Genomic DNA, 23,277 nt, shown 5'->3' with positions numbered 1-23,277 from the left:
AAATACGAAAACCATGAACCATTTACTGGAGGGCACCCGAGCATAGAAATAGCAAGAAAGAAAGGAAAAAAAACCAAAAAACCGCACGTAAAATGTAAAAAAAAATGCAAACGGACAAACTAAAAAGAGGGTGCAACACGAGGACTTCCCAGGGGGTCACCAATCCTAGTACTACTCTCGCCCAAGCACGCTTAACTGCGGAGTTCTGATGGGATCCGGTGCATTAGTGCTGGTATGATCGCACCCGAAATACTATCCATGTTTATTGCTTTTATGTGTTACCAGACGCAGAACCTCCTTTGTTTTGGTACGCGGGGCGTGGGACCTACGTGACCGATCGGCTACGTTCCAGAAATACGAAAACCATCAACCATGAACCGGAGGGCACCCGAGCATAGAAATCGCAAGAAAGAAAGGAAAAAAACCAAAAAGCCGCACGTAAAATGTAAAAAAAAAAAACGCAAACGGACAAACTAAAAAGGGGGTGCAACACGAGGACTTCCCATGGGGTCACCAATCCTAGTACTACTCTCGCCTAGGCACGCTTAACTGCGGAGTTCTGATGGGATCCGGTGCATTAGTGTTGGTATGATCGCACCCGAAATACTATCCGTGTTTATTGCTTTTATGTGTTACCAGACGCAGAACCTCCTTTATTTTGGTACGCGGGGCGTGGGACCTACGTGACTGATCGGCTCCGTTCCAAAAATACGAAAACCATCAACCATGAACCGGAGGGCACCCGAGCATAGAAATAGCAAGAAAGAATGGAAAAAAACCAAAAAACCGCACGTAAAATGTAAAAAAAAACAACGCAAACGGACAACGAAAAAGAAGGGTGCAACACGAGGACTTCCCAGGGGGTCACCAATCCTAGTACTACTCTCGCCCAAGCACGCTTCACTGCGGAGTTCTAATGGGATCCGGTGCATTAGTGCTGTTATGATCACACCCAAAATAATATCCATGTTTATTGCTTTTATGTGTTACAAGACGCATAATCTCCTTTGTTTTTGTACGCGGGGAGTGAGATCCACGTGACCGATCGGCTCCGTTCCAAAAATACGAAAACCATCAACCATTAACCGGAAGGCACACGAGCATAGAAATAGGAAGAAAGAAAGGAAAAAAACCAAAAAACAACATGTAAAATGTAAAAAAAAATGCAAACGGAGAACGAAAAAGAAGGTGCAACACGAGGACTTCCCAGGGGGTCACCAATCCAAGTACTACTCTCACCCAAGCACGCTTAACTGCGGAGTTCTGATGGGATCCGGTGCATTAGTGCTGTTATGATCACACCCAATATATTATCCATGTTTATTTATTTTATGTGTTACAAGACGCATAATCTCCTTTGTTTTTGTACGCGGGGCGTGGGATCCACGTGACCGATCGGCTCCGTTCCAAAAATACGAAAACCATCAACCATAAACCGGAAGGCACCCGAGCATAGAAATAGCCAGAAAGAAAGGAAAAAAAACCAAAAAACCGCACGTAAAATGTTAAAAAAAAATGCAAACGGACAACGAAAAAGAGGGTGCAACAAGAGGACTTCCCAGGGGGTCACTCATCCTAGTACTACTCTCGTCCAAGCACGCTTAACTGCGAAGTTCTGATGGGATTCGGTGCATTAGTGATGGTATGATAGCACACGAAATACTATCCATGTTTATTGCTTTTATGTGTTACAAGACGCAGAACCTTTTTTGTTTTGGTACGCGGGGCGTGGGACCCATGTGACTGATCGGCTCCGTTCCAAAAATACGAAAACGATGAACCATGAACCGGAGGGCACCCGAGCATAGAAATAGCAAGAAAGAAAGGAAAAAAAAACCAAAAAACCGCACTTAAAATGTAAAAAAAAACGCAAACGGACTAAATAAAAAGGGGGTGCAACACGAGGACTTCCCAGGGGGTCACCAATCCTAGTACTACTCTCGCCCAAGCACGCTTAACTGCGGAGTTCTGATGGGATCCGGTGCATTAGTGCTGGTATGATCGCACCCGAAATACTATCCATGTTTATTGCTTTTATGTGTTACCAGACGCAACCTCCTTTGTTTTGGTACGCGGGGCGTGGGACCTACGTGACCGATCGGCTCCGTTCCAGAAATACGAAAACCATCAACCATGAACCGGAGGGCACCCGAGCATAGAAATAGCAAGAAAGAAAGGAAAAAAAAAACAAAAAGCCGCACGTAAAATGTAAAAAAAAAAACGCAAACGGACAAACTAAAAAGGGGGTGCAACACGAGGACTTCCCAGGGGGTCACCAATCCTAGTACTACTCTCGCCTAGGCACGCTTAACTGCGGAGTTCTGATGGGATCCGGTGCATTAGTGTTGGTATGATCGCACCCGAAATACTATCCATGTTTATTGCTTTTATGTGTTACCAGACGCAGAACCTCCTTTATTTTGGTACGCGGGGCGTGGGACCTACGTGACTGATCGGCTCCGTTCCAAAAATACGAAAACCATCAACCATGAACCGGAGGGCACCCGAGCATAGAAATAGCAAGAAAGAATGGAAAAAAAACCAAAAAAACCGCACGTAAAATGTAAAAAAAAAACAACGCAAACGGACAACGAAAAAGAAGGGTGCAACACGAGGACTTCCCAGGGGGTCACCAATCCAAGTACTTCTCTCGCCCAAGCACGCTTAACTGCGGAGTTCTAATGGGATCCGGTGCATTAGTGCTATTATGATCACACCCAAAATAATATCCATGTTTATTGCTTTTATGTGTTACAAGATGCATAATCTCCTTTGTTTCTGTACGCGGGGAGTGAGATCCACGTGACCGATCGGCTCCGTTCCAAAAATACGAAAACCATCAACCATAAACCGGACGGCACACGAGCATAGAAATAGCCAGAAAGAAAGGAAAAAAACCAAAAAACAACATGTAAAATGTAAAAAAAAAATGCAAACGGAGAACGAAAAAGAAGGTGCAACACGAGGACTTCCCAAGGGGTCACCAATCCAAGTACTACTCTCGCCCAAGCACGCTTAACTGCGGAGTTCTGATGGGATCCGGTGCATTAGTGCTGTTATGATCACACCCAATATAATATCCATGTTTATTGCTTTTATGTGTTACAAGACGCATAATCTCCTTTGTTTTTGTACGCGGGGCGTGGGATCCACGTGACCGATCGACTCCGTTCCAAAAATACGAAAACCATCAACCATAAACCGGAAGGCACCCGAGCATAGAAATAGCCAGAAAGAAAGGAAAAAAAACCAAAAAACCGCACGTAAAATGTTAAAAAAAATGCAAACGGACAACGAAAAAGAGGGTGCAACACGAGGACTTCCCAGGGGGTCACCCATCCTATTTCTAGTCTCGTCCAAGCACGCTTAACTGCAAAGTTCTGATGGGATTCGGTGCATTAGTGATGGTATGATAGCACACGAAATACTATCCATGTTTATTGCTTTTATGTGTTACAAGACGCAGAACCTTTTTTGTTTTGGTACGCGGGGCGTGGGACCCATGTGACCGATCGGCTCCGTTCCAAAAATACGAAAACCATGAACCATGAACCGGAGGGCACCCGAGCATAGAAATAGCAAGAAAGAAAGGAAAACCAAAAAACCGCACGTAAAATGTAAAAAAAACGCAAACGGACTAACTAAAAAGGGGGTGCAACACGAGGACTTCCCAGGGGGTCACCAATCCTAGTACTACTCTCGCCCAAGCACGCATAACTGCGGAGTTCTGATGGGATCCGGTGCATTAGTGTTGGTATGATCGCACCCGAAATACTATCCATGTTTATTGCTTTTATGTGTTACCAGACGCAGAACCTCCTTTGTTTTGGTACGTGGGGCGTGGGACCTACGTGACCGATCGGCTCCGTTCCAAAAATACGAAAACCATCAACCATGAACCGGAGGGCACCCGAGCATAGAAATAGCAAGAAAGAATGGAAAAAAACCAAAAAACCGCACGTAGAATGTAAAAAAAAACAACGCAAACGGACAACGAAAAAGGAGGGTGCAACACGAGGACTTCCCAGGGGGTCTCCAATCCAAGTACTACTCTCGCCCAAGCACGTTTAATTGTGGAGTTCTGATGGGATCCGGTGCATTAGTGCTGTTATGATCACACCCAAAATAATATCCATGTTTATTGCTTTTATGTGTTACAAGATGCAGAATCTCCTTTGTTTTTGTACGCGGGGCGTGGGATCCACGTGACCGATCGGCTCCGTTCCAAAAATACGAAAACCATCAACCATAAACCGGAAGGCACCCGAGCATAGAAATAGCCAGAAAGAAAGGAAAAAAAACAGCACGTAAAATGTAAAAAAAAAAAAAATGCAAACGCACAACGAAAAAGAGGGTGCAACACGAGCACTTCCCAGGGTGTCACCCATCCTTGTACTACTCTTGCCCAAGCACACTTAACTGTGGAGTTCTGATGGGATTCGGTGCATTAGTGCTGGTATGATCGCACACGAAATACTCTCCATGGTTATTGCTTTTAAGTGTTACAAGACGCAGAACCTTCTTTGTTTTGGTACGCGGGGCGTGGGACCCATGTGACCGATCGGCTCCGTTCCAAAAATACGAAAACCATGAACCATTTACCGGAGGGCACCCGAGCATAGAAATAGCAAGAAAGAAAGGAAAAAAAACCAAAAAACCGCACGTAAAATGTAAAAAAAATGCAAACGGACAAACTAAAAAGGGGGTGCAACACGAGGACTTCCCAGGGGGTCACCAATCCTAGTACTACTCTCGCCCAAGCACGCTTAACTGCGGAGTTCTGATGGGATCCGGTGCATTAGTGCTGGTATGATCGCACCCGAAATACTATCCATGTTTATTGCTTTTATGTGTTACCAGACGCAGAACCTCCTTTGTTTTGGTACGCAGGGCGTGGGACCTACGTGACCGATCGGCTCCGTTCCAGAAATACGAAAACCATCAACCATGAACCGGAGGGCACCCGAGCATAGAAATAACAAGAAAGAAAGGAAAAAAACCAAAAAGCCGCACGTAAAATGTAAAAAAAAAACGCAAACGGACAAACTAAAAAGGGGGTGCAACACGAGGACTTCCCAGGGGGTCACCAATCCTAGTACTACTCTCGCCTAGGCACGCTTAACTGCGGAGTTCTGATGGGATCCGGTGCATTAGTGTTGGTATGATCGCACCCGAAATACTATCCATGTTTATTGCTTTTATGTGTTACCAGACGCAGAACCTCCTTTATTTTGGTACGCGGGGCGTGGGACCTACGTGACTGATCGGCTCTGTTCCAAAAATTCGAAAACCATCAACCATGAACCGGAGGGCACCCGAGCATAGAAATAGCAAGAAAGAATGGAAAAAAACCAAAAAACCGCACGTAAAATGTAAAAAAAAACAACGCAAACGGACAACGAAAAAGAAGGGTGCAACACGAGGACTTCCCAGGGGGTCACCAATCCTAGTACTACTCTCGCCCAAGCACGCTTAACTGCGGAGTTCTAATGGGATCCGGTACATTAGTGCTGTTATGATCACACCCAAAATAATATCCATGTTTATTGCTTTTATGTGTTACAAGACGCATAATCTCCTTTGTTTTTGTACGCGGGGAGTGAGATCCACGTGACCGATCGGCTCCGTTCCAAAAATACGAAAACCATCAACCATTAACCGGAAGGCACACGAGCATAGAAATAGGAAGAAAGAAAGGAAAAAAACCAAAAAACAACATGTAAAATGTAAAAAAAAAATGCAAACGGAGAACGAAAAGAAGGTGCAACACGAGGACTTCCCAGGGGGTCACCAATCCAAGTACTACTCTCGCCCAAGCACGCTTAACTGCGGAGTTCTGATGGGATCCGGTGCATTAGTGCTGTTATGATCACACCCAATATAATATCCATGTTTATTTATTTTATGTGTTACAAGACGCATAATCTCCTTTGTTTTTGTACGCGGGGCGTGGGATCCACGTGACCGATCGGCTCCGTTCCAAAAATACGAAAACCATCAACCATAAACCGGAAGGCACCCGAGCATAGAAATAGCCAGAAAGAAAGGAAAAAAAACCAAAAAACCGCACGTAAAATGTTAAAAAAAAAATGCAAACGGACAACGAAAAAGAGGGTGCAACACGAGGACTTCCCAGGGGGTCACTCATCCTAGTACTACTCTCGTCCAAGCACGCTTAACTGCGAAGTTCTGATGGGATTCGGTGCATTAGTGATGGTATGATAGCACACGAAATACTATCCATGTTTATTGCTTTTATGTGTTACAAGACGCAGAACCTTTTTTGTTTTGGTACGCGGGGCGTGGGACCCATGTGACCGATCGGCTCCGTTCCAAAAATACGAAAACGATGAACCATGAACCGGAGGGCACCCGAGCATAGAAATAGCAAGAAAGAAAGGAAAAAAAAAACCAAAAAACCGCACGTAAAATGTAAAAAAAAACGCAAACGGACTAACTAAAAAGGGGGTGCAACACGAGGAATTCCCAGGGGGTCACCAATCCTAGTACTACTCTCGCCCAAGCACGCTTAACTGCGGAGTTCTGATGGGATCCGGTACATTAGTGTTGGTATGATCGCACCCGAAATACTATCCATGTTTATTGCTTTTATGTGTTACCAGACGCAGAACCTCCTTTGTTTTGGTACGTGGGGCGTGGGACCTACGTGACCGATCGGCTCCGTTCCAAAAATACGAAAACCATCAACCATGAACCGGAGGGCACCCGAGCATAGAAATAGCAAGAAAGAATGGAAAAAAACCAAAAAACCGCACGTAAAATGTAAAAAAAAACAACGCAAACGGACAACGAAAAAGGAGGGTGCAACACGAGGACTTCCCAGGGGGTCACCAATCCAAGTACTACTCTCGCCCAAGCACGTTTAACTGCGGAGTTCTGATGGGATCCGGTGCATTAGTGCTGTTATGATCACACCCAAAATAATATCCATGTTTATTGCTTTTATGTGTTACAAGATGCAGAATCTCCTTTGTTTTTGTACGCGGGGCGTGGGATCCACGTGACCGATCGGCTCCGTTCCAAAAATACGAAAACCATCAACCATAAACCGGAAGGCACCCGAGCATAGAAATAGCCAGAAAGAAATGAAAAAAAAAACAGCACGTAAAATGTAAAAAAAAAAAAAATGCAAACGCACAACGAAAAAGAGGGTGCAACACGAGCACTTCCCAGGGTGTCACCCATCCTTGTACTACTCTTGCCCAAGCACGCTTAACTGCGGAGTTCTGATGGGATTCGGTGCATTAGTGCTGGTATGATCGCACACGAAATACTCTCCATGGTTATTGCTTTTATGTGTTACAAGACGCAGAACCTTCTTTGTTTTGGTACGCGGGGCGTGGGACCCATGTGACCGATCGGCTCCGTTCCAAAAATACGAAAACCATGAACCATTTACCGGAGGGCACCCGAGCATAGAAATAGCAAGAAAGAAAGGAAAAAAAACCAAAAAACCGCACGTAAAATGTAAAAAAAATGCAAACGGACAAACTAAAAAGGGGGTGCAACACGAGGACTTCCCAGGGGGTCACCAATCCTAGTACTACTCTCGCCCAAGCACGCTTAACTGCGGAGTTCTGATGGGATCCGGTGCATTAGTGCTGGTATGATCGCACCCGAAATACTATCCATGTTTATTGCTTTTATGTGTTACCAGACGCAGAACCTCCTTTGTTTTGGTACGCGGGGCGTGGGACCTACGTGACCGATCGGCTCCGTTCCAGAAATACGAAAACCATCAACCATGAACCGGAGGGCACCCGAGCATAGAAATAACAAGAAAGAAAGGAAAAAAAACCAAAAAGCCGCACGTAAAATGTAAAAAAAAAACGCAAACGGACAAACTAAAAAGGGGGTGCAACACGAGGACTTCCCAGGGGGTCACCAATCCTAGTACTACTCTCGCCTAGGCACGCTTAACTGCGGAGTTCTGATGGGATCCGGTGCATTAGTGTTGGTATGATCGCACCCGAAATACTATCCATGTTTATTGCTTTTATGTGTTACCAGACGCAGAACCTCCTTTATTTTGGTACGCGGGGCGTGGGACCTACGTGACTGATCGGCTCCGTTCCAAAAATACGAAAACCATCAACCATGAACCGGAGGGCACCCGAGCATAGAAATAGCAAGAAAGAATGGAAAAAAACCAAAAAACCGCACGTAAAATGTAAAAAAAAAACAACGCAAACGGACAACGAAAAAGAAGGGTGCAACACGAGGACTTCCCAGGGGGTCACCAATCCTAGTACTACTCTCGCCCAAGCACGCTTAACTGCGGAGTTCTAATGGGATCCGGTACATTAGTGCTGTTATGATCACACCCAAAATAATATCCATGTTTATTGCTTTTATGTGTTACAAGACGCATAATCTCCTTTGTTTTTGTACGCGGGGAGTGAGATCCACGTGACCGATCGGCTCCGTTCCAAAAATACGAAAACCATCAACCATTAACCGGAAGGCACACGAGCATAGAAATAGGAAGAAAGAAAGGAAAAAAACCAAAAAACAACATGTAAAATGTAAAAAAAAAATGCAAACGGAGAACGAAAAGAAGGTGCAACACGAGGACTTCCCAGGGGGTCACCAATCCAAGTACTACTCTCGCCCAAGCACGCTTAACTGCGGAGTTCTGATGGGATCCGGTGCATTAGTGCTGTTATGATCACACCCAATATAATATCCATGTTTATTTATTTTATGTGTTACAAGACGCATAATCTCCTTTGTTTTTGTACGCGGGGCGTGGGATCCACGTGACCGATCGGCTCCGTTCCAAAAATACGAAAACCATCAACCATAAACCGGAAGGCACCTGAGCATAGAAATAGCCAGAAAGAAAGGAAAAAAAACCAAAAAACCGCACGTAAAATGTTAAAAAAAAATGCAAACGGACAACGAAAAAGAGGGTGCAACACGAGGACTTCCCAGGGGGTCACTCATCCTAGTACTACTCTCGTCCAAGCACGCTTAACTGCGAAGTTCTGATGGGATTCGGTGCATTAGTGATGGTATGATAGCACACGAAATACTATCCATGTTTATTGCTTTTATGTGTTACAAGACGCAGAACCTTTTTTGTTTTGGTACGCGGGGCGTGGGACCCATGTGACCGATCGGCTCCGTTCCAAAAATACGAAAACGATGAACCATGAACCGGAGGGCACCCGAGCATAGAAATAGCAAGAAAGAAAGGAAAAAAAAACCAAAAAACCGCACGTAAAATGTAAAAAAAAACGCAAACGGACTAAATAAAAAGGGGGTGCAACACGAGGACTTCCCAGGGGGTCACCAATCCTAGTACTACTCTCGCCCAAGCACGCTTAACTGCGGAGTTCTGATGGGATCCGGTGCATTAGTGTTGGTATGATCGCACCCGAAATACTATCCATGTTTATTGCTTTTATGTGTTACCAGACGCAGAACCTCCTTTGTTTTGGTACGTGGGGCGTGGGACCTACGTGACCGATCGGCTCCGTTCCAAAAATACGAAAACCATCAACCATGAACCGGAGGGCACCCGAGCATAGAAATAGCAAGAAAGAATGGAAAAAAACCAAAAAACCGCACGTAAAATGTAAAAAAAAACAACGCAAACGGACAACGAAAAACGAGGGTGCAACACGAGGACTTCCCAGGGGGTCACCAATCCAAGTACTACTCTCGCCCAAGCACGTTTAACTGCGGAGTTCTGATGGGATCCGGTGCATTAGTGCTGTTATGATCACACCCAAAATAATATCCATGTTTATTGCTTTTATGTGTTACAAGATGCAGAATCTCCTTTGTTTTTGTACGCGGGGCGTGGGATCCACGTGACCGATCGGCTCCGTTCCAAAAATACGAAAACCATCAACCATAAACCGGAAGGCACCCGAGCATAGAAATAGCCAGAAAGAAAGGAAAAAAAAAACAGCACGTAAAATGTAAAAAAAAAAAAAAATGCAAACGCACAACGAAAAAGAGGGTGCAACACGAGCACTTCCCAGGGTGTCACCCATCCTTGTACTACTCTTGCCCAAGCACGCTTAACTGCGGAGTTCTGATGGGATTCGGTGCATTAGTGCTGGTATGATCGCACACGAAATACTCTCCATGGTTATTGCTTTTATGTGTTACAAGACGCAGAACCTTCTTTGTTTTGGTACGCGGGGCGTGGGACCCATGTGACCGATCGGCTCCGTTCCAAAAATACGAAAACCATGAACCATTTACCGGAGGGCACCCGAGCATAGAAATAGCAAGAAAGAAAGGAAAAAAAACCAAAAAACCGCACGTAAAATGTAAAAAAAATGCAAACGGACAAACTAAAAAGGGGGTGCAACACGAGGACTTCCCAGGGGGTCACCAATCCTAGTACTACTCTCGCCCAAGCACGCTTAACTGCGGAGTTCTGATGGGATCCGGTGCATTAGTGCTGGTATGATCGCACCCGAAATACTATCCATGTTTATTGCTTTTATGTGTTACCAGACGCAGAACCTCCTTTGTTTTGGTACGCGGGGCGTGGGACCTACGTGACCGATCGGCTCCGTTCCAGAAATACGAAAACCATCAACCATGAACCGGAGGGCACCCGAGCATAGAAATAACAAGAAAGAAAGGAAAAAAAACCAAAAAGCCGCACGTAAAATGTAAAAAAAAAACGCAAACGGACAAACTAAAAAGGGGGTGCAACACGAGGACTTCCCAGGGGGTCACCAATCCTAGTACTACTCTCGCCTAGGCACGCTTAACTGCGGAGTTCTGATGGGATCCGGTGCATTAGTGTTGGTATGATCGCACCCGAAATACTATCCATGTTTATTGCTTTTATGTGTTACCAGACGCAGAACCTCCTTTATTTTGGTACGCGGGGCGTGGGACCTACGTGACTGATCGGCTCCGTTCCAAAAATACGAAAACCATCAACCATGAACCGGAGGGCACCCGAGCATAGAAATAGCAAGAAAGAATGGAAAAAAACCAAAAAACCGCACGTAAAATGTAAAAAAAAAACAACGCAAACGGACAACGAAAAAGAAGGGTGCAACACGAGGACTTCCCAGGGGGTCACCAATCCTAGTACTACTCTCGCCCAAGCACGCTTAACTGCGGAGTTCTAATGGGATCCGGTACATTAGTGCTGTTATGATCACACCCAAAATAATATCCATGTTTATTGCTTTTATGTGTTACAAGACGCATAATCTCCTTTGTTTTTGTACGCGGGGAGTGAGATCCACGTGACCGATCGGCTCCGTTCCAAAAATACGAAAACCATCAACCATTAACCGGAAGGCACACGAGCATAGAAATAGGAAGAAAGAAAGGAAAAAAACCAAAAAACAACATGTAAAATGTAAAAAAAAAATGCAAACGGAGAACGAAAAGAAGGTGCAACACGAGGACTTCCCAGGGGGTCACCAATCCAAGTACTACTCTCGCCCAAGCACGCTTAACTGCGGAGTTCTGATGGGATCCGGTGCATTAGTGCTGTTATGATCACACCCAATATAATATCCATGTTTATTTATTTTATGTGTTACAAGACGCATAATCTCCTTTGTTTTTGTACGCGGGGCGTGGGATCCACGTGACCGATCGGCTCCGTTCCAAAAATACGAAAACCATCAACCATAAACCGGAAGGCACCTGAGCATAGAAATAGCCAGAAAGAAAGGAAAAAAAACCAAAAAACCGCACGTAAAATGTTAAAAAAAAATGCAAACGGACAACGAAAAAGAGGGTGCAACACGAGGACTTCCCAGGGGGTCACTCATCCTAGTACTACTCTCGTCCAAGCACGCTTAACTGCGAAGTTCTGATGGGATTCGGTGCATTAGTGATGGTATGATAGCACACGAAATACTATCCATGTTTATTGCTTTTATGTGTTACAAGACGCAGAACCTTTTTTGTTTTGGTACGCGGGGCGTGGGACCCATGTGACCGATCGGCTCCGTTCCAAAAATACGAAAACGATGAACCATGAACCGGAGGGCACCCGAGCATAGAAATAGCAAGAAAGAAAGGAAAAAAAAACCAAAAAACCGCACGTAAAATGTAAAAAAAAACGCAAACGGACTAAATAAAAAGGGGGTGCAACACGAGGACTTCCCAGGGGGTCACCAATCCTAGTACTACTCTCGCCCAAGCACGCTTAACTGCGGAGTTCTGATGGGATCCGGTGCATTAGTGTTGGTATGATCGCACCCGAAATACTATCCATGTTTATTGCTTTTATGTGTTACCAGACGCAGAACCTCCTTTGTTTTGGTACGTGGGGCGTGGGACCTACGTGACCGATCGGCTCCGTTCCAAAAATACGAAAACCATCAACCATGAACCGGAGGGCACCCGAGCATAGAAATAGCAAGAAAGAATGGAAAAAAACCAAAAAACCGCACGTAAAATGTAAAAAAAAACAACGCAAACGGACAACGAAAAACGAGGGTGCAACACGAGGACTTCCCAGGGGGTCACCAATCCAAGTACTACTCTCACCCAAGCACGTTTAACTGCGGAGTTCTGATTGGATCCGGTGCATTAGTGCTGTTATGATCACACCCAAAATAATATCCATGTTTATTGCTTTTATGTGTTACAAGATGCAGAATCTCCTTTGTTTTTGTACGCGGGGCGTGGGATCCACGTGACCGATCGGCTCCGTTCCAAAAATACGAAAACCATCAACCATAAACCGGAAGGCACCCGAGCATAGAAATAGCCAGAAAGAAAGGAAAAAAAAACAGCACGTAAAATGTAAAAAAAAAAAAAATGCAAACGCACAACGAAAAAGAGGGTGCAACACGAGCACTTCCCAGGGTGTCACCCATCCTTGTACTACTCTTGCCCAAGCACGCTTAACTGCGGAGTTCTGATGGGATTCGGTGCATTAGTGCTGGTATGATCGCACACGAAATACTCTCCATGGTTATTGCTTTTATGTGTTACAAGACGCAGAACCTTCTTTGTTTTGGTACGCGGGGCGTGGGACCCATGTGAACGATCGGCTCCGTTCCAAAAATACGAAAACCATGAACCATTTACTGGAGGGCACCCGAGCATAGAAATAGCAAGAAAGAAAGGAAAAAAAACCAAAAAACCGCACGTAAAATGTAAAAAAAAATGCAAACGGACAAACTAAAAAGAGGGAGCAACACGAGGACTTCCCAGGGGGTCACCAATCCTAGTACTACTCTCGCCCAAGCACGCTTAACTGCGGAGTTCTGATGGGATCCGGTGCATTAGTGTTGGTATGATCGCACCCGAAATACTATCCATGTTTATTGCTTTTATGTGTTACCAGACGCAGAACCTCCTTTATTTTGGTACGCGGGGCGTGGGACCTACGTGACTGATCGGCTCCGTTCCAAAAATACGAAAACCATCAACCATGAACCGGAGGGCACCCGAGCATAGAAATAGCAAGAAAGAATGGAAAAAAACCAAAAAACCGCACGTAAAATGTAAAAAAAAAACAACGCAAACGGACAACGAAAAAGAAGGGTGCAACACGAGGACTTCCCAGGGGGTCACCAATCCTAGTACTACTCTCGCCCAAGCACGCTTAACTGCGGAGTTCTAATGGGATCCGGTACATTAGTGCTGTTATGATCACACCCAAAATAATATCCATGTTTATTGCTTTTATGTGTTACAAGACGCATAATCTCCTTTGTTTTTGTACGCGGGGAGTGAGATCCACGTGACCGATCGGCTCCGTTCCAAAAATACGAAAACCATCAACCATTAACCGGAAGGCACACGAGCATAGAAATAGGAAGAAAGAAAGGAAAAAAACCAAAAAACAACATGTAAAATGTAAAAAAAAAATGCAAACGGAGAACGAAAAGAAGGTGCAACACGAGGACTTCCCAGGGGGTCACCAATCCAAGTACTACTCTCGCCCAAGCACGCTTAACTGCGGAGTTCTGATGGGATCCGGTGCATTAGTGCTGTTATGATCACACCCATTATAATATCCATGTTTATTTATTTTATGTGTTACAAGACGCATAATCTCCTTTGTTTTTGTACGCGGGGCGTGGGATCCACGTAACCGATCGGCTCCGTTCCAAAAATACGAAAACCATCAACCATAAACCGGAAGGCACCTGAGCATAGAAATAGCCAGAAAGAAAGGAAAAAAAACCAAAAAACCGCACGTAAAATGTTAAAAAAAAAATGCAAACGGACAACGAAAAAGAGGGTGCAACACGAGGACTTCCCAGGGGGTCACTCATCCTAGTACTACTCTCGTCCAAGCACGCTTAACTGCGAAGTTCTGATGGGATTCGGTGCATTAGTGATGGTATGATAGCACACGAAATACTATCCATGTTTATTGCTTTTATGTGTTACAAGACGCAGAACCTTTTTTGTTTTGGTACGCGGGGCGTGGGACCCATGTGACCGATCGGCTCCGTTCCAAAAATACGAAAACGATGAACCATGAACCGGAGGGCACCCGAGCATAGAAATAGCAAGAAAGAAAGGAAAAAAAAAACCAAAAAACCGCACGTAAAATGTAAAAAAAAACGCAAACGGACTAACTAAAAAGGGGGTGCAACACGAGGACTTCCCAGGGGGTCACCAATCCTAGTACTACTCTCGCCCAAGCACGCTTAACTGCGGAGTTCTGATGGGATCCGGTGCATTAGTGTTGGTATGATCGCACCCGAAATACTATCCATGTTTATTGCTTTTATGTGTTACCAGACGCAGAACCTCCTTTGTTTTGGTACGTGGGGCGTGGGACCTACGTGACCGATCGGCTCCGTTCCAAAAATACGAAAACCATCAACCATGAACCGGAGGGCACCCGAGCATAGAAATAGCAAGAAAGAATGGAAAAAAACCAAAAAACCGCACGTAAAATGTAAAAAAAAACAACGCAAACGGACAACGAAAAAGGAGGGTGCAACACGAGGACTTCCCAGGGGGTCACCAATCCAAGTACTACTCTCGCCCAAGCACGTTTAACTGCGGAGTTCTGATGGGATCCGGTGCATTAGTGCTGTTATGATCACACCCAAAATAATATCCATGTTTATTGCTTTTATGTGTTACAAGATGCAGAATCTCCTTTGTTTTTGTACGCGGGGCGTGGGATCCACGTGACCGATCGGCTCCGTTCCAAAAATACGAAAACCATCAACCATAAACCGGAAGGCACCCGAGCATAGAAATAGCCAGAAAGAAAGGAAAAAAAAAACAGCACGTAAAATGTAAAAAAAAAAAAAAATGCAAACGCACAACGAAAAAGAGGGTGCAACACGAGCACTTCCCAGGGTGTCACCCATCCTTGTACTACTCTTGCCCAAGCACGCTTAACTGCGGAGTTCTGATGGGATTCGGTGCATTAGTGCTGGTATGATCGCACACGAAATACTCTCCATGGTTATTGCTTTTATGTGTTACAAGACGCAGAACCTTCTTTGTTTTGGTACGCGGGGCGTGGGACCCATGTGACCGATCGGCTCCGTTCCAAAAATACGAAAACCATGAACCATTTACCGGAGGGCACCCGAGCATAGAAATAGCAAGAAAGAAAGGAAAAAAAACCAAAAAACCGCACGTAAAATGTAAAAAAAATGCAAACGGACAAACTAAAAAGGGGGTGCAACACGAGGACTTCCCAGGGGGTCACCAATCCTAGTACTACTCTCGCCCAAGCACGCTTAACTGCGGAGTTCTGATGGGATCCGGTGCATTAGTGCTGGTATGATCGCACCCAAAATACTATCCATGTTTATTGCTTTTATGTGTTACGAGACGCAGAACCTCCTTTATTTTGGTACGCGGGGCGTGGGACCTACGTGACCGATCGGCTCCGTTCCAGAAATACGAAAACCATCAACCATGAACCGGAGGGCACCCGAGCATAGAAATAGCAAGAAAGAAAGGAAAAAAAACCAAAAAGCCGCACGTAAAATGTAAAAAAAAAAAAACGCAAACGGACAAACTAAAAAGGGGTGCAACACGAGGACTTCCCAGGGGGTCACCAATCCTAGTACTACTCTCGCCTAGGCACGCTTAACTGCGGAGTTCTGATGGGATCCGGTGCATTAGTGTTGGTATGATCGCACCCGAAATACTATCCATGTTTATTGCTTTTATGTGTTACCAGACGCAGAACCTCCTTTATTTTGGTACGCGGGGCGTGGGACCTACGTGACTGATCGGCTCCGTTCCAAAAATACGAAAACCATCAACCATGAACCGGAGGGCACCCGAGCATAGAAATAGCAAGAAAGAATGGAAAAAAACCAAAAAACCGCACGTAAAATGTAAAAAAAAAACAACGCAAACGGACAACGAAAAAGAAGGGTGCAACACGAGGACTTCCCAGGGGGTCACCAATCCTAGTACTACTCTCGCCCAAGCACGCTTAACTGCGGAGTTCTAATGGGATCCGGTACATTAGTGCTGTTATGATCACACCCAAAATAATATCCATGTTTATTGCTTTTATGTGTTACAAGACGCATAATCTCCTTTGTTTTTGTACGCGGGGAGTGAGATCCACGTGACCGATCGGCTCCGTTCCAAAAATACGAAAACCATCAACCATTAACCGGAAGGCACACGAGCATAGAAATAGGAAGAAAGAAAGGAAAAAAACCAAAAAACAACATGTAAAATGTAAAAAAAAAATGCAAACGGAGAACGAAAAGAAGGTGCAACACGAGGACTTCCCAGGGGGTCACCAATCCAAGTACTACTCTCGCCCAAGCACGCTTAACTGCGGAGTTCTGATGGGATCCGGTGCATTAGTGCTGTTATGATCACACCCAATATAATATCCATGTTTATTTATTTTATGTGTTACAAGACGCATAATCTCCTTTGTTTTTGTACGCGGGGCGTGGGATCCACGTGACCGATCGGCTCCGTTCCAAAAATACGAAAACCATCAACCATAAACCGGAAGGCACCTGAGCATAGAAATAGCCAGAAAGAAAGGAAAAAAAACCAAAAAACCGCACGTAAAATGTTAAAAAAAATGCAAACGGACAACGAAAAAGAGGGTGCAACACGAGGACTTCCCAGGGGGTCACTCATCCTAGTACTACTCTCGTCCAAGCACGCTTAACTGCGAAGTTCTGATGGGATTCGGTGCATTAGTGATGGTATGATAGCACACGAAATACTATCCATGTTTATTGCTTTTATGTGTTACAAGACGCAGAACCTTTTTTGTTTTGGTACGCGGGGCGTGGGACCCATGTGACCGATCGGCTCCGTTCCAAAAATACGAAAACGATGAACCATGAACCGGAGGGCACCCGAGCATAGAAATAGCAAGAAAGAAAGGAAAAAAAAACCAAAAAACCGCACGTAAAATGTAAAAAAAAACGCAAACGGACTAAATAAAAAGGGGGTGCAACACGAGGACTTCCCAGGGGGTCACCAATCCTAGTACTACTCTCGCCCAAGCACGCTTAACTGCGGAGTTCTGATGGGATCCGGTGCATTAGTGTTGGTATGATCGCACCCGAAATACTATCCATGTTTATTGCTTTTATGTGTTACCAGACGCAGAACCTCCTTTGTTTTGGTACGTGGGGCGTGGGACCTACGTGACCGATCGGCTCCGTTCCAAAAATACGAAAACCATCAACCATGAACCGGAGGGCACCCGAGCATAGAAATAGCAAGAAAGAATGGAAAAAAACCAAAAAACCGCACGTAAAATGTAAAAAAAAACAACGCAAACGGACAACGAAAAACGAGGGTGCAACACGAGGACTTCCCAGGGGGTCACCAATCCAAGTACTACTCTCGCCCAAGCACGTTTAACTGCGGAGTTCTGATTGGATCCGGTGCATTAGTGCTGTTATGATCACACCCAAAATAATATCCATGTTTATTGCTTTTATGTGTTACAAGATGCAGAATCTCCTTTGTTTTTGTACGCGGGGCGTGGGATCCACGTGACCGATCGGCTCCGTTCCAAAAATACGAAAACCATCAACCATAAACCGGAAGGCACCCGAGCATAGAAATAGCCAGAAAGAAAGGAAAAAAAAACAGCACGTAAAATGTAAAAAAAAAAAAAATGCAAACGCACAACGAAAAAGAGGGTGCAACACGAGCACTTCCCAGGGTGTCACCCATCCTTGTACTACTCTTGCCCAAGCACGCTTAACTGCGGAGTTCTGATGGGATTCGGTGCATTAGTGCTGGTATGATCGCACACGAAATACTCTCCATGGTTATTGCTTTTATGTGTTACAAGACGCAGAACCTTCTTTGTTTTGGTACGCGGGGCGTGGGACCCATGTGAACGATCGGCTCCGTTCCAAAAATACGAAAACCATGAACCATTTACTGGAGGGCACCCGAGCATAGAAATAGCAAGAAAGAAAGGAAAAAAAACCAAAAAACCGCACGTAAAATGTAAAAAAAAATGCAAACGGACAAACTAAAAAGAGGGTGCAACACGAGGACTTCCCAGGGGGTCACCAATCCTAGTACTACTCTCGCCCAAGCACGCTTAACTGCGGAGTTCTGATGGGATCCGGTGCATTAGTGTTGGTATGATCGCACCCGAAATACTATCCATGTTTATTGCTTTTATGTGTTACCAGACGCAGAACCTCCTTTATTTTGGTACGCGGGGCGTGGGACCTACGTGACTGATCGGCTCCGTTCCAAAAATACGAAAACCATCAACCATGAACCGGAGGGCACCCGAGCATAGAAATAGCAAGAAAGAATGGAAAAAAACCAAAAAACCGCACGTAAAATGTAAAAAAAAAACAACGCAAACGGACAACGAAAAAGAAGGGTGCAACACGAGGACTTCCCAGGGGGTCACCAATCCTAGTACTACTCTCGCCCAAGCACGCTTAACTGCGGAGTTCTAATGGGATCCGGTACATTAGTGCTGTTATGATCACACCCAAAATAATATCCATGTTTATTGCTTTTATGTGTTACAAGACGCATAATCTCCTTTGTTTTTGTACGCGGGGAGTGAGATCCACGTGACCGATCGGCTCCGTTCCAAAAATACGAAAACCATCAACCATTAACCGGAAGGCACACGAGCATAGAAATAGGAAGAAAGAAAGGAAAAAAACCAAAAAACAACATGTAAAATGTAAAAAAAAAATGCAAACGGAGAACGAAAAGAAGGTGCAACACGAGGACTTCCCAGGGGGTCACCAATCCAAGTACTACTCTCGCCCAAGCACGCTTAACTGCGGAGTTCTGATGGGATCCGGTGCATTAGTGCTGTTATGATCACACCCATTATAATATCCATGTTTATTTATTTTATGTGTTACAAGACGCATAATCTCCTTTGTTTTTGTACGCGGGGCGTGGGATCCACGTAACCGATCGGCTCCGTTCCAAAAATACGAAAACCATCAACCATAAACCGGAAGGCACCTGAGCATAGAAATAGCCAGAAAGAAAGGAAAAAAAACCAAAAAACCGCACGTAAAATGTTAAAAAAAAAATGCAAACGGACAACGAAAAAGAGGGTGCAACACGAGGACTTCCCAGGGGGTCACTCATCCTAGTACTACTCTCGTCCAAGCACGCTTAACTGCGAAGTTCTGATGGGATTCGGTGCATTAGTGATGGTATGATAGCACACGAAATACTATCCATGTTTATTGCTTTTATGTGTTACAAGACGCAGAACCTTTTTTGTTTTGGTACGCGGGGCGTGGGACCCATGTGACCGATCGGCTCCGTTCCAAAAATACGAAAACGATGAACCATGAACCGGAGGGCACCCGAGCATAGAAATAGCAAGAAAGAAAGGAAAAAAAAAACCAAAAAACCGCACGTAAAATGTAAAAAAAAACGCAAACGGACTAACTAAAAAGGGGGTGCAACACGAGGACTTCCCAGGGGGTCACCAATCCTAGTACTACTCTCGCCCAAGCACGCTTAACTGCGGAGTTCTGATGGGATCCGGTGCATTAGTGTTGGTATGATCGCACCCGAAATACTATCCATGTTTATTGCTTTTATGTGTTACCAGACGCAGAACCTCCTTTGTTTTGGTACGTGGGGCGTGGGACCTACGTGACCGATCGGCTCCGTTCCAAAAATACGAAAACCATCAACCATGAACCGGAGGGCACCCGAGCATAGAAATAGCAAGAAAGAATGGAAAAAAACCAAAAAACCGCACGTAAAATGTAAAAAAAAACAACGCAAACGGACAACGAAAAAGGAGGGTGCAACACGAGGACTTCCCAGGGGGTCACCAATCCAAGTACTACTCTCGCCCAAGCACGTTTAACTGCGGAGTTCTGATGGGATCCGGTGCATTAGTGCTGTTATGATCACACCCAAAATAATATCCATGTTTATTGCTTTTATGTGTTACAAGATGCAGAATCTCCTTTGTTTTTGTACGCGGGGCGTGGGATCCACGTGACCGATCGGCTCCGTTCCAAAAATACGAAAACCATCAACCATAAACCGGAAGGCACCCGAGCATAGAAATAGCCAGAAAGAAAGGAAAAAAAAAACAGCACGTAAAATGTAAAAAAAAAAAAAAATGCAAACGCACAACGAAAAAGAGGGTGCAACACAAGCACTTCCCAGGGTGTCACCCATCCTTGTACTACTCTTGCCCAAGCACGCTTAACTGCGGAGTTCTGATGGGATTCGGTGCATTAGTGCTGGTATGATCGCACACGAAATACTCTCCATGGTTATTGCTTTTATGTGTTACAAGACGCAGAACCTTCTTTGTTTTGGTACGCGGGGCGTGGGACCCATGTGACCGATCGGCTCCGTTCCAAAAATACGAAAACCATGAACCATTTACCGGAGGGCACCCGAGCATAGAAATAGCAAGAAAGAAAGGAAAAAAAACCAAAAAACCGCACGTAAAATGTAAAAAAAATGCAAACGGACAAACTAAAAAGGGGGTGCAACACGAGGACTTCCCAGGGGGTCACCAATCCTAGTACTACTCTCGCCCAAGCACGCTTAACTGCGGAGTTCTGATGGGATCCGGTGCATTAGTGCTGGTATGATCGCACCCAAAATACTATCCATGTTTATTGCTTTTATGTGTTACGAGACGCAGAACCTCTATTTTGGTACGCGGGGCGTGGGACCTACGTGACCGATCGGCTCCGTTCCAGAAATACGAAAACCATCAACCATGAACCGGAGGGCACCCGAGCATAGAAATAGCAAGAAAGAAAGGAAAAAAAACCAAAAAGCCGCACGTAAAATGTAAAAAAAAAAAAACGCAAACGGACAAACTAAAAAGGGGTGCAACACGAGGACTTCCCAGGGGGTCACCAATCCTAGTACTACTCTCGCCTAGGCACGCTTAACTGCGGAGTTCTGATGGGATCCGGTGCATTAGTGTTGGTATGATCGCACCCGAAATACTATCCATGTTTATTGCTTTTATGTGTTACCAGACGCAGAACCTCCTTTATTTTGGTACGCGGGGCGTGGGACCTACGTGACTGATCGGCTCCGTTCCAAAAATACGAAAACCATCAACCATGAACCGGAGGGCACCCGAGCATAGAAATAGCAAGAAAGAATGGAAAAAAACCAAAAAAACCGCACGTAAAATGTAAAAAAAAACAACGCAAACGGACAACGAAAAAGAAGGGTGCAACACGAGGACTTCCCAGGGGGTCACCAATCCAAGTACTTCTCTCGCCCAAGCACGCTTAACTGCGGAGTTCTAATGGGATCCGGTGCATTAGTGCTGTTATGATCACACCCAAAATAATATCCATGTTTATTGCTTTTATGTGTTACAAGACGCATAATCTCCTTTGTTTTTGTACGCGGGGAGTGAGATCCACGTGACCGATCGGCTCCGTTCCAAAAATACGAAAACCATCAACCATTAACCGGAAGGCACACGAGCATAGAAATAGGAAGAAAGAAAGGAAAAAAACCAAAAAACAACATGTAAAATGTAAAAAAAAATGCAAACGGAGAACGAAAAAGAAGGTGCAACACGAGGACTTCCCAGGGGGTCACCAATCCAAGTACTACTCTCGCCCAAGCACGCTTAACTGCGGAGTTCTGATGGGATCCGGTGCATTAGTGCTGTTATGATCACACCCAATATAATATCCATGTTTATTTATTTTATGTGTTACAAGACGCATAATCTCCTTTGTTTTTGTACGCGGGGCGTGGGATCCACGTGACCGATCAGCTCCGTTCCAAAAATACGAAAACCATCAACCATAAACCGGAAGGCACCCGAGCATAGAAATAGCCAGAAAGAAAGGAAAAAAAACCAAAAAACCGCACGTAAAATGTTAAAAAAAAATGCAAACGGACAACGAAAAAGAGGGTGCAACACGAGGACTTCCCAGGGGGTCACTCATCCTAGTACTACTCTCGTCCAAGCACGCTTAACTGCGAAGTTCTGATGGGATTCGGTGCATTAGTGATGGTATGATAGCACACGAAATACTATCCATGTTTATTGCTTTTATGTGTTACAAGACGCAGAACCTTTTTTGTTTTGGTACGCGGGGCGTGGGACCCATGTGACCGATCGGCTCCGTTCCAAAAATACGAAAACGATGAACCATGAACCGGAGGGCACCCGAGCATAGAAATAGCAAGAAAGAAAGGAAAAAAAAACCAAAAAACCGCACGTAAAATGTAAAAAAAAACGCAAACGGACTAACTAAAAAGGGGGTGCAACACGAGGACTTCCCAGGGGGTCACCAATCCTAGTACTACTCTCGCCCAAGCACGCTTAACTGCGGAGTTCTGATGGGATCCGGTGCATTAGTGTTGGTATGATCGCACCCGAAATACTATCCATGTTTATTGCTTTTATGTGTTACCAGACGCAGAACCTCCTTTGTTTTGGTACGTGGGGCGTGGGACCTACGTGACCGATCGGCTCCGTTCCAAAAATACGAAAACCATCAACCATGAACCGGAGGGCACCCGAGCATAGAAATAGCAAGAAAGAATGGAAAAAAACCAAAAAACCGCACGTAAAATGTAAAAAAAAACAACGCAAACGGACAACGAAAAAGGAGGGTGCAACACGAGGACTTCCCAGGGGGTCACCAATCCAAGTACTACTCTCGCCCAAGCACGTTTAACTGCGGAGTTCTGATGGGATCTGGTGCATTAGTGCTGTTATGATCACACCCAAAATAATATCCATGTTTATTGCTTTTATGTGTTACAAGATGCAGAATCTCCTTTGTTTTTGTACGCGGGGCGTGGGATCCACGTGACCGATCGGCTCCGTTCCAAAAATACGAAAACCATCAACCATAA

At 45.0% G+C, this 23,277-nt stretch overlaps 64 non-coding genes and 2 pseudogenes across 64 annotated transcripts; all 66 read right to left on the bottom strand.

Moving 5' to 3' along the window:
- Window positions 1-127: 127 nt before the first annotated feature.
- LOC145084986 (5S ribosomal RNA) lies at window positions 128-246 on the bottom strand. The gene has a single exon (XR_013699405.1). It is a non-coding gene; the product is annotated as a 5S ribosomal RNA (ribosomal RNA).
- A 235-nt stretch (window positions 247-481) lies between these two features.
- On the bottom strand, window positions 482-600 carry LOC145075986 (5S ribosomal RNA). Its single transcript, XR_013692564.1, has one exon. It is a non-coding gene; the product is annotated as a 5S ribosomal RNA (ribosomal RNA).
- Window positions 601-835: 235 nt separating this feature from the next.
- Window positions 836-954, bottom strand: LOC145075927 (5S ribosomal RNA). The gene has a single exon (XR_013692549.1). It is a non-coding gene; the product is annotated as a 5S ribosomal RNA (ribosomal RNA).
- Window positions 955-1,185: 231 nt separating this feature from the next.
- LOC145078584 (5S ribosomal RNA) lies at window positions 1,186-1,304 on the bottom strand. Its single transcript, XR_013694124.1, has one exon. It is a non-coding gene; the product is annotated as a 5S ribosomal RNA (ribosomal RNA).
- Window positions 1,305-1,537: 233 nt separating this feature from the next.
- LOC145079453 (5S ribosomal RNA) lies at window positions 1,538-1,656 on the bottom strand. The gene has a single exon (XR_013694967.1). It is a non-coding gene; the product is annotated as a 5S ribosomal RNA (ribosomal RNA).
- Window positions 1,657-1,890: 234 nt separating this feature from the next.
- LOC145084905 (5S ribosomal RNA) lies at window positions 1,891-2,009 on the bottom strand. The gene has a single exon (XR_013699329.1). It is a non-coding gene; the product is annotated as a 5S ribosomal RNA (ribosomal RNA).
- Window positions 2,010-2,243: 234 nt separating this feature from the next.
- Window positions 2,244-2,362, bottom strand: LOC145075240 (5S ribosomal RNA). The gene has a single exon (XR_013692389.1). It is a non-coding gene; the product is annotated as a 5S ribosomal RNA (ribosomal RNA).
- Window positions 2,363-2,600: 238 nt separating this feature from the next.
- LOC145077902 (5S ribosomal RNA) lies at window positions 2,601-2,719 on the bottom strand. Its single transcript, XR_013693510.1, has one exon. It is a non-coding gene; the product is annotated as a 5S ribosomal RNA (ribosomal RNA).
- A 232-nt stretch (window positions 2,720-2,951) lies between these two features.
- On the bottom strand, window positions 2,952-3,070 carry LOC145076343 (5S ribosomal RNA). Its single transcript, XR_013692655.1, has one exon. It is a non-coding gene; the product is annotated as a 5S ribosomal RNA (ribosomal RNA).
- A 232-nt stretch (window positions 3,071-3,302) lies between these two features.
- On the bottom strand, window positions 3,303-3,421 carry LOC145080176 (5S ribosomal RNA; annotated as a pseudogene).
- A 228-nt stretch (window positions 3,422-3,649) lies between these two features.
- On the bottom strand, window positions 3,650-3,768 carry LOC145074753 (5S ribosomal RNA). The gene has a single exon (XR_013692096.1). It is a non-coding gene; the product is annotated as a 5S ribosomal RNA (ribosomal RNA).
- Window positions 3,769-4,003: 235 nt separating this feature from the next.
- LOC145079198 (5S ribosomal RNA) lies at window positions 4,004-4,122 on the bottom strand. The gene has a single exon (XR_013694718.1). It is a non-coding gene; the product is annotated as a 5S ribosomal RNA (ribosomal RNA).
- Window positions 4,123-4,351: 229 nt separating this feature from the next.
- Window positions 4,352-4,470, bottom strand: LOC145079609 (5S ribosomal RNA; annotated as a pseudogene).
- A 232-nt stretch (window positions 4,471-4,702) lies between these two features.
- On the bottom strand, window positions 4,703-4,821 carry LOC145084904 (5S ribosomal RNA). Its single transcript, XR_013699328.1, has one exon. It is a non-coding gene; the product is annotated as a 5S ribosomal RNA (ribosomal RNA).
- Window positions 4,822-5,054: 233 nt separating this feature from the next.
- Window positions 5,055-5,173, bottom strand: LOC145075233 (5S ribosomal RNA). Its single transcript, XR_013692387.1, has one exon. It is a non-coding gene; the product is annotated as a 5S ribosomal RNA (ribosomal RNA).
- A 235-nt stretch (window positions 5,174-5,408) lies between these two features.
- On the bottom strand, window positions 5,409-5,527 carry LOC145075973 (5S ribosomal RNA). Its single transcript, XR_013692560.1, has one exon. It is a non-coding gene; the product is annotated as a 5S ribosomal RNA (ribosomal RNA).
- A 231-nt stretch (window positions 5,528-5,758) lies between these two features.
- On the bottom strand, window positions 5,759-5,877 carry LOC145075447 (5S ribosomal RNA). Its single transcript, XR_013692435.1, has one exon. It is a non-coding gene; the product is annotated as a 5S ribosomal RNA (ribosomal RNA).
- Window positions 5,878-6,111: 234 nt separating this feature from the next.
- LOC145078746 (5S ribosomal RNA) lies at window positions 6,112-6,230 on the bottom strand. Its single transcript, XR_013694279.1, has one exon. It is a non-coding gene; the product is annotated as a 5S ribosomal RNA (ribosomal RNA).
- Window positions 6,231-6,465: 235 nt separating this feature from the next.
- On the bottom strand, window positions 6,466-6,584 carry LOC145073036 (5S ribosomal RNA). The gene has a single exon (XR_013691219.1). It is a non-coding gene; the product is annotated as a 5S ribosomal RNA (ribosomal RNA).
- Window positions 6,585-6,819: 235 nt separating this feature from the next.
- On the bottom strand, window positions 6,820-6,938 carry LOC145074958 (5S ribosomal RNA). The gene has a single exon (XR_013692219.1). It is a non-coding gene; the product is annotated as a 5S ribosomal RNA (ribosomal RNA).
- Window positions 6,939-7,169: 231 nt separating this feature from the next.
- Window positions 7,170-7,288, bottom strand: LOC145079119 (5S ribosomal RNA). The gene has a single exon (XR_013694642.1). It is a non-coding gene; the product is annotated as a 5S ribosomal RNA (ribosomal RNA).
- A 232-nt stretch (window positions 7,289-7,520) lies between these two features.
- On the bottom strand, window positions 7,521-7,639 carry LOC145084903 (5S ribosomal RNA). The gene has a single exon (XR_013699327.1). It is a non-coding gene; the product is annotated as a 5S ribosomal RNA (ribosomal RNA).
- A 234-nt stretch (window positions 7,640-7,873) lies between these two features.
- On the bottom strand, window positions 7,874-7,992 carry LOC145075227 (5S ribosomal RNA). The gene has a single exon (XR_013692385.1). It is a non-coding gene; the product is annotated as a 5S ribosomal RNA (ribosomal RNA).
- Window positions 7,993-8,228: 236 nt separating this feature from the next.
- Window positions 8,229-8,347, bottom strand: LOC145075967 (5S ribosomal RNA). The gene has a single exon (XR_013692559.1). It is a non-coding gene; the product is annotated as a 5S ribosomal RNA (ribosomal RNA).
- Window positions 8,348-8,578: 231 nt separating this feature from the next.
- Window positions 8,579-8,697, bottom strand: LOC145075441 (5S ribosomal RNA). The gene has a single exon (XR_013692434.1). It is a non-coding gene; the product is annotated as a 5S ribosomal RNA (ribosomal RNA).
- Window positions 8,698-8,930: 233 nt separating this feature from the next.
- LOC145078745 (5S ribosomal RNA) lies at window positions 8,931-9,049 on the bottom strand. The gene has a single exon (XR_013694278.1). It is a non-coding gene; the product is annotated as a 5S ribosomal RNA (ribosomal RNA).
- Window positions 9,050-9,283: 234 nt separating this feature from the next.
- Window positions 9,284-9,402, bottom strand: LOC145085481 (5S ribosomal RNA). Its single transcript, XR_013699879.1, has one exon. It is a non-coding gene; the product is annotated as a 5S ribosomal RNA (ribosomal RNA).
- Window positions 9,403-9,637: 235 nt separating this feature from the next.
- Window positions 9,638-9,756, bottom strand: LOC145074952 (5S ribosomal RNA). The gene has a single exon (XR_013692217.1). It is a non-coding gene; the product is annotated as a 5S ribosomal RNA (ribosomal RNA).
- Window positions 9,757-9,988: 232 nt separating this feature from the next.
- LOC145079117 (5S ribosomal RNA) lies at window positions 9,989-10,107 on the bottom strand. Its single transcript, XR_013694640.1, has one exon. It is a non-coding gene; the product is annotated as a 5S ribosomal RNA (ribosomal RNA).
- A 232-nt stretch (window positions 10,108-10,339) lies between these two features.
- On the bottom strand, window positions 10,340-10,458 carry LOC145084902 (5S ribosomal RNA). Its single transcript, XR_013699326.1, has one exon. It is a non-coding gene; the product is annotated as a 5S ribosomal RNA (ribosomal RNA).
- Window positions 10,459-10,692: 234 nt separating this feature from the next.
- On the bottom strand, window positions 10,693-10,811 carry LOC145075219 (5S ribosomal RNA). Its single transcript, XR_013692383.1, has one exon. It is a non-coding gene; the product is annotated as a 5S ribosomal RNA (ribosomal RNA).
- A 236-nt stretch (window positions 10,812-11,047) lies between these two features.
- Window positions 11,048-11,166, bottom strand: LOC145075963 (5S ribosomal RNA). The gene has a single exon (XR_013692558.1). It is a non-coding gene; the product is annotated as a 5S ribosomal RNA (ribosomal RNA).
- Window positions 11,167-11,397: 231 nt separating this feature from the next.
- On the bottom strand, window positions 11,398-11,516 carry LOC145075437 (5S ribosomal RNA). The gene has a single exon (XR_013692433.1). It is a non-coding gene; the product is annotated as a 5S ribosomal RNA (ribosomal RNA).
- Window positions 11,517-11,749: 233 nt separating this feature from the next.
- Window positions 11,750-11,868, bottom strand: LOC145078744 (5S ribosomal RNA). The gene has a single exon (XR_013694277.1). It is a non-coding gene; the product is annotated as a 5S ribosomal RNA (ribosomal RNA).
- A 234-nt stretch (window positions 11,869-12,102) lies between these two features.
- Window positions 12,103-12,221, bottom strand: LOC145085480 (5S ribosomal RNA). The gene has a single exon (XR_013699878.1). It is a non-coding gene; the product is annotated as a 5S ribosomal RNA (ribosomal RNA).
- Window positions 12,222-12,456: 235 nt separating this feature from the next.
- Window positions 12,457-12,575, bottom strand: LOC145079180 (5S ribosomal RNA). Its single transcript, XR_013694700.1, has one exon. It is a non-coding gene; the product is annotated as a 5S ribosomal RNA (ribosomal RNA).
- Window positions 12,576-12,805: 230 nt separating this feature from the next.
- Window positions 12,806-12,924, bottom strand: LOC145079116 (5S ribosomal RNA). Its single transcript, XR_013694639.1, has one exon. It is a non-coding gene; the product is annotated as a 5S ribosomal RNA (ribosomal RNA).
- A 233-nt stretch (window positions 12,925-13,157) lies between these two features.
- On the bottom strand, window positions 13,158-13,276 carry LOC145073865 (5S ribosomal RNA). The gene has a single exon (XR_013691572.1). It is a non-coding gene; the product is annotated as a 5S ribosomal RNA (ribosomal RNA).
- A 236-nt stretch (window positions 13,277-13,512) lies between these two features.
- Window positions 13,513-13,631, bottom strand: LOC145075960 (5S ribosomal RNA). Its single transcript, XR_013692557.1, has one exon. It is a non-coding gene; the product is annotated as a 5S ribosomal RNA (ribosomal RNA).
- A 231-nt stretch (window positions 13,632-13,862) lies between these two features.
- LOC145075431 (5S ribosomal RNA) lies at window positions 13,863-13,981 on the bottom strand. Its single transcript, XR_013692432.1, has one exon. It is a non-coding gene; the product is annotated as a 5S ribosomal RNA (ribosomal RNA).
- A 234-nt stretch (window positions 13,982-14,215) lies between these two features.
- Window positions 14,216-14,334, bottom strand: LOC145078742 (5S ribosomal RNA). Its single transcript, XR_013694275.1, has one exon. It is a non-coding gene; the product is annotated as a 5S ribosomal RNA (ribosomal RNA).
- Window positions 14,335-14,569: 235 nt separating this feature from the next.
- LOC145085479 (5S ribosomal RNA) lies at window positions 14,570-14,688 on the bottom strand. Its single transcript, XR_013699877.1, has one exon. It is a non-coding gene; the product is annotated as a 5S ribosomal RNA (ribosomal RNA).
- A 235-nt stretch (window positions 14,689-14,923) lies between these two features.
- Window positions 14,924-15,042, bottom strand: LOC145074948 (5S ribosomal RNA). The gene has a single exon (XR_013692203.1). It is a non-coding gene; the product is annotated as a 5S ribosomal RNA (ribosomal RNA).
- A 232-nt stretch (window positions 15,043-15,274) lies between these two features.
- On the bottom strand, window positions 15,275-15,393 carry LOC145079115 (5S ribosomal RNA). The gene has a single exon (XR_013694638.1). It is a non-coding gene; the product is annotated as a 5S ribosomal RNA (ribosomal RNA).
- Window positions 15,394-15,625: 232 nt separating this feature from the next.
- On the bottom strand, window positions 15,626-15,744 carry LOC145084901 (5S ribosomal RNA). Its single transcript, XR_013699325.1, has one exon. It is a non-coding gene; the product is annotated as a 5S ribosomal RNA (ribosomal RNA).
- Window positions 15,745-15,980: 236 nt separating this feature from the next.
- LOC145075215 (5S ribosomal RNA) lies at window positions 15,981-16,099 on the bottom strand. The gene has a single exon (XR_013692381.1). It is a non-coding gene; the product is annotated as a 5S ribosomal RNA (ribosomal RNA).
- Window positions 16,100-16,335: 236 nt separating this feature from the next.
- On the bottom strand, window positions 16,336-16,454 carry LOC145075950 (5S ribosomal RNA). Its single transcript, XR_013692555.1, has one exon. It is a non-coding gene; the product is annotated as a 5S ribosomal RNA (ribosomal RNA).
- Window positions 16,455-16,685: 231 nt separating this feature from the next.
- LOC145075425 (5S ribosomal RNA) lies at window positions 16,686-16,804 on the bottom strand. Its single transcript, XR_013692431.1, has one exon. It is a non-coding gene; the product is annotated as a 5S ribosomal RNA (ribosomal RNA).
- Window positions 16,805-17,036: 232 nt separating this feature from the next.
- LOC145078741 (5S ribosomal RNA) lies at window positions 17,037-17,155 on the bottom strand. The gene has a single exon (XR_013694274.1). It is a non-coding gene; the product is annotated as a 5S ribosomal RNA (ribosomal RNA).
- Window positions 17,156-17,389: 234 nt separating this feature from the next.
- On the bottom strand, window positions 17,390-17,508 carry LOC145085478 (5S ribosomal RNA). The gene has a single exon (XR_013699876.1). It is a non-coding gene; the product is annotated as a 5S ribosomal RNA (ribosomal RNA).
- A 235-nt stretch (window positions 17,509-17,743) lies between these two features.
- LOC145078729 (5S ribosomal RNA) lies at window positions 17,744-17,862 on the bottom strand. Its single transcript, XR_013694263.1, has one exon. It is a non-coding gene; the product is annotated as a 5S ribosomal RNA (ribosomal RNA).
- Window positions 17,863-18,092: 230 nt separating this feature from the next.
- Window positions 18,093-18,211, bottom strand: LOC145079113 (5S ribosomal RNA). The gene has a single exon (XR_013694637.1). It is a non-coding gene; the product is annotated as a 5S ribosomal RNA (ribosomal RNA).
- A 233-nt stretch (window positions 18,212-18,444) lies between these two features.
- LOC145085607 (5S ribosomal RNA) lies at window positions 18,445-18,563 on the bottom strand. Its single transcript, XR_013700000.1, has one exon. It is a non-coding gene; the product is annotated as a 5S ribosomal RNA (ribosomal RNA).
- A 236-nt stretch (window positions 18,564-18,799) lies between these two features.
- LOC145075946 (5S ribosomal RNA) lies at window positions 18,800-18,918 on the bottom strand. Its single transcript, XR_013692554.1, has one exon. It is a non-coding gene; the product is annotated as a 5S ribosomal RNA (ribosomal RNA).
- A 231-nt stretch (window positions 18,919-19,149) lies between these two features.
- Window positions 19,150-19,268, bottom strand: LOC145075420 (5S ribosomal RNA). The gene has a single exon (XR_013692430.1). It is a non-coding gene; the product is annotated as a 5S ribosomal RNA (ribosomal RNA).
- A 234-nt stretch (window positions 19,269-19,502) lies between these two features.
- On the bottom strand, window positions 19,503-19,621 carry LOC145078740 (5S ribosomal RNA). Its single transcript, XR_013694273.1, has one exon. It is a non-coding gene; the product is annotated as a 5S ribosomal RNA (ribosomal RNA).
- A 235-nt stretch (window positions 19,622-19,856) lies between these two features.
- LOC145085477 (5S ribosomal RNA) lies at window positions 19,857-19,975 on the bottom strand. Its single transcript, XR_013699875.1, has one exon. It is a non-coding gene; the product is annotated as a 5S ribosomal RNA (ribosomal RNA).
- Window positions 19,976-20,210: 235 nt separating this feature from the next.
- LOC145074934 (5S ribosomal RNA) lies at window positions 20,211-20,329 on the bottom strand. Its single transcript, XR_013692194.1, has one exon. It is a non-coding gene; the product is annotated as a 5S ribosomal RNA (ribosomal RNA).
- Window positions 20,330-20,561: 232 nt separating this feature from the next.
- On the bottom strand, window positions 20,562-20,680 carry LOC145078817 (5S ribosomal RNA). The gene has a single exon (XR_013694349.1). It is a non-coding gene; the product is annotated as a 5S ribosomal RNA (ribosomal RNA).
- A 232-nt stretch (window positions 20,681-20,912) lies between these two features.
- Window positions 20,913-21,031, bottom strand: LOC145084899 (5S ribosomal RNA). Its single transcript, XR_013699324.1, has one exon. It is a non-coding gene; the product is annotated as a 5S ribosomal RNA (ribosomal RNA).
- A 233-nt stretch (window positions 21,032-21,264) lies between these two features.
- On the bottom strand, window positions 21,265-21,383 carry LOC145075202 (5S ribosomal RNA). The gene has a single exon (XR_013692377.1). It is a non-coding gene; the product is annotated as a 5S ribosomal RNA (ribosomal RNA).
- Window positions 21,384-21,619: 236 nt separating this feature from the next.
- On the bottom strand, window positions 21,620-21,738 carry LOC145075872 (5S ribosomal RNA). Its single transcript, XR_013692537.1, has one exon. It is a non-coding gene; the product is annotated as a 5S ribosomal RNA (ribosomal RNA).
- A 231-nt stretch (window positions 21,739-21,969) lies between these two features.
- Window positions 21,970-22,088, bottom strand: LOC145075417 (5S ribosomal RNA). Its single transcript, XR_013692429.1, has one exon. It is a non-coding gene; the product is annotated as a 5S ribosomal RNA (ribosomal RNA).
- Window positions 22,089-22,321: 233 nt separating this feature from the next.
- On the bottom strand, window positions 22,322-22,440 carry LOC145078739 (5S ribosomal RNA). Its single transcript, XR_013694272.1, has one exon. It is a non-coding gene; the product is annotated as a 5S ribosomal RNA (ribosomal RNA).
- Window positions 22,441-22,674: 234 nt separating this feature from the next.
- Window positions 22,675-22,793, bottom strand: LOC145085476 (5S ribosomal RNA). The gene has a single exon (XR_013699874.1). It is a non-coding gene; the product is annotated as a 5S ribosomal RNA (ribosomal RNA).
- A 235-nt stretch (window positions 22,794-23,028) lies between these two features.
- Window positions 23,029-23,147, bottom strand: LOC145077760 (5S ribosomal RNA). The gene has a single exon (XR_013693384.1). It is a non-coding gene; the product is annotated as a 5S ribosomal RNA (ribosomal RNA).
- Window positions 23,148-23,277: the final 130 nt, after the last annotated feature.

This window comes from Lactuca serriola, chromosome 1 (assembly GCF_051521515.1).
Source record: "Lactuca serriola cultivar US96UC23 chromosome 1, Lser_US96UC23_V15, whole genome shotgun sequence".
Classification (NCBI taxonomy): Eukaryota; Viridiplantae; Streptophyta; class Magnoliopsida; order Asterales; family Asteraceae; genus Lactuca; species Lactuca serriola.
Note: the sequence above shows the minus strand (reverse complement) of the source record. Positions and strands in the feature narration are given on the sequence as shown.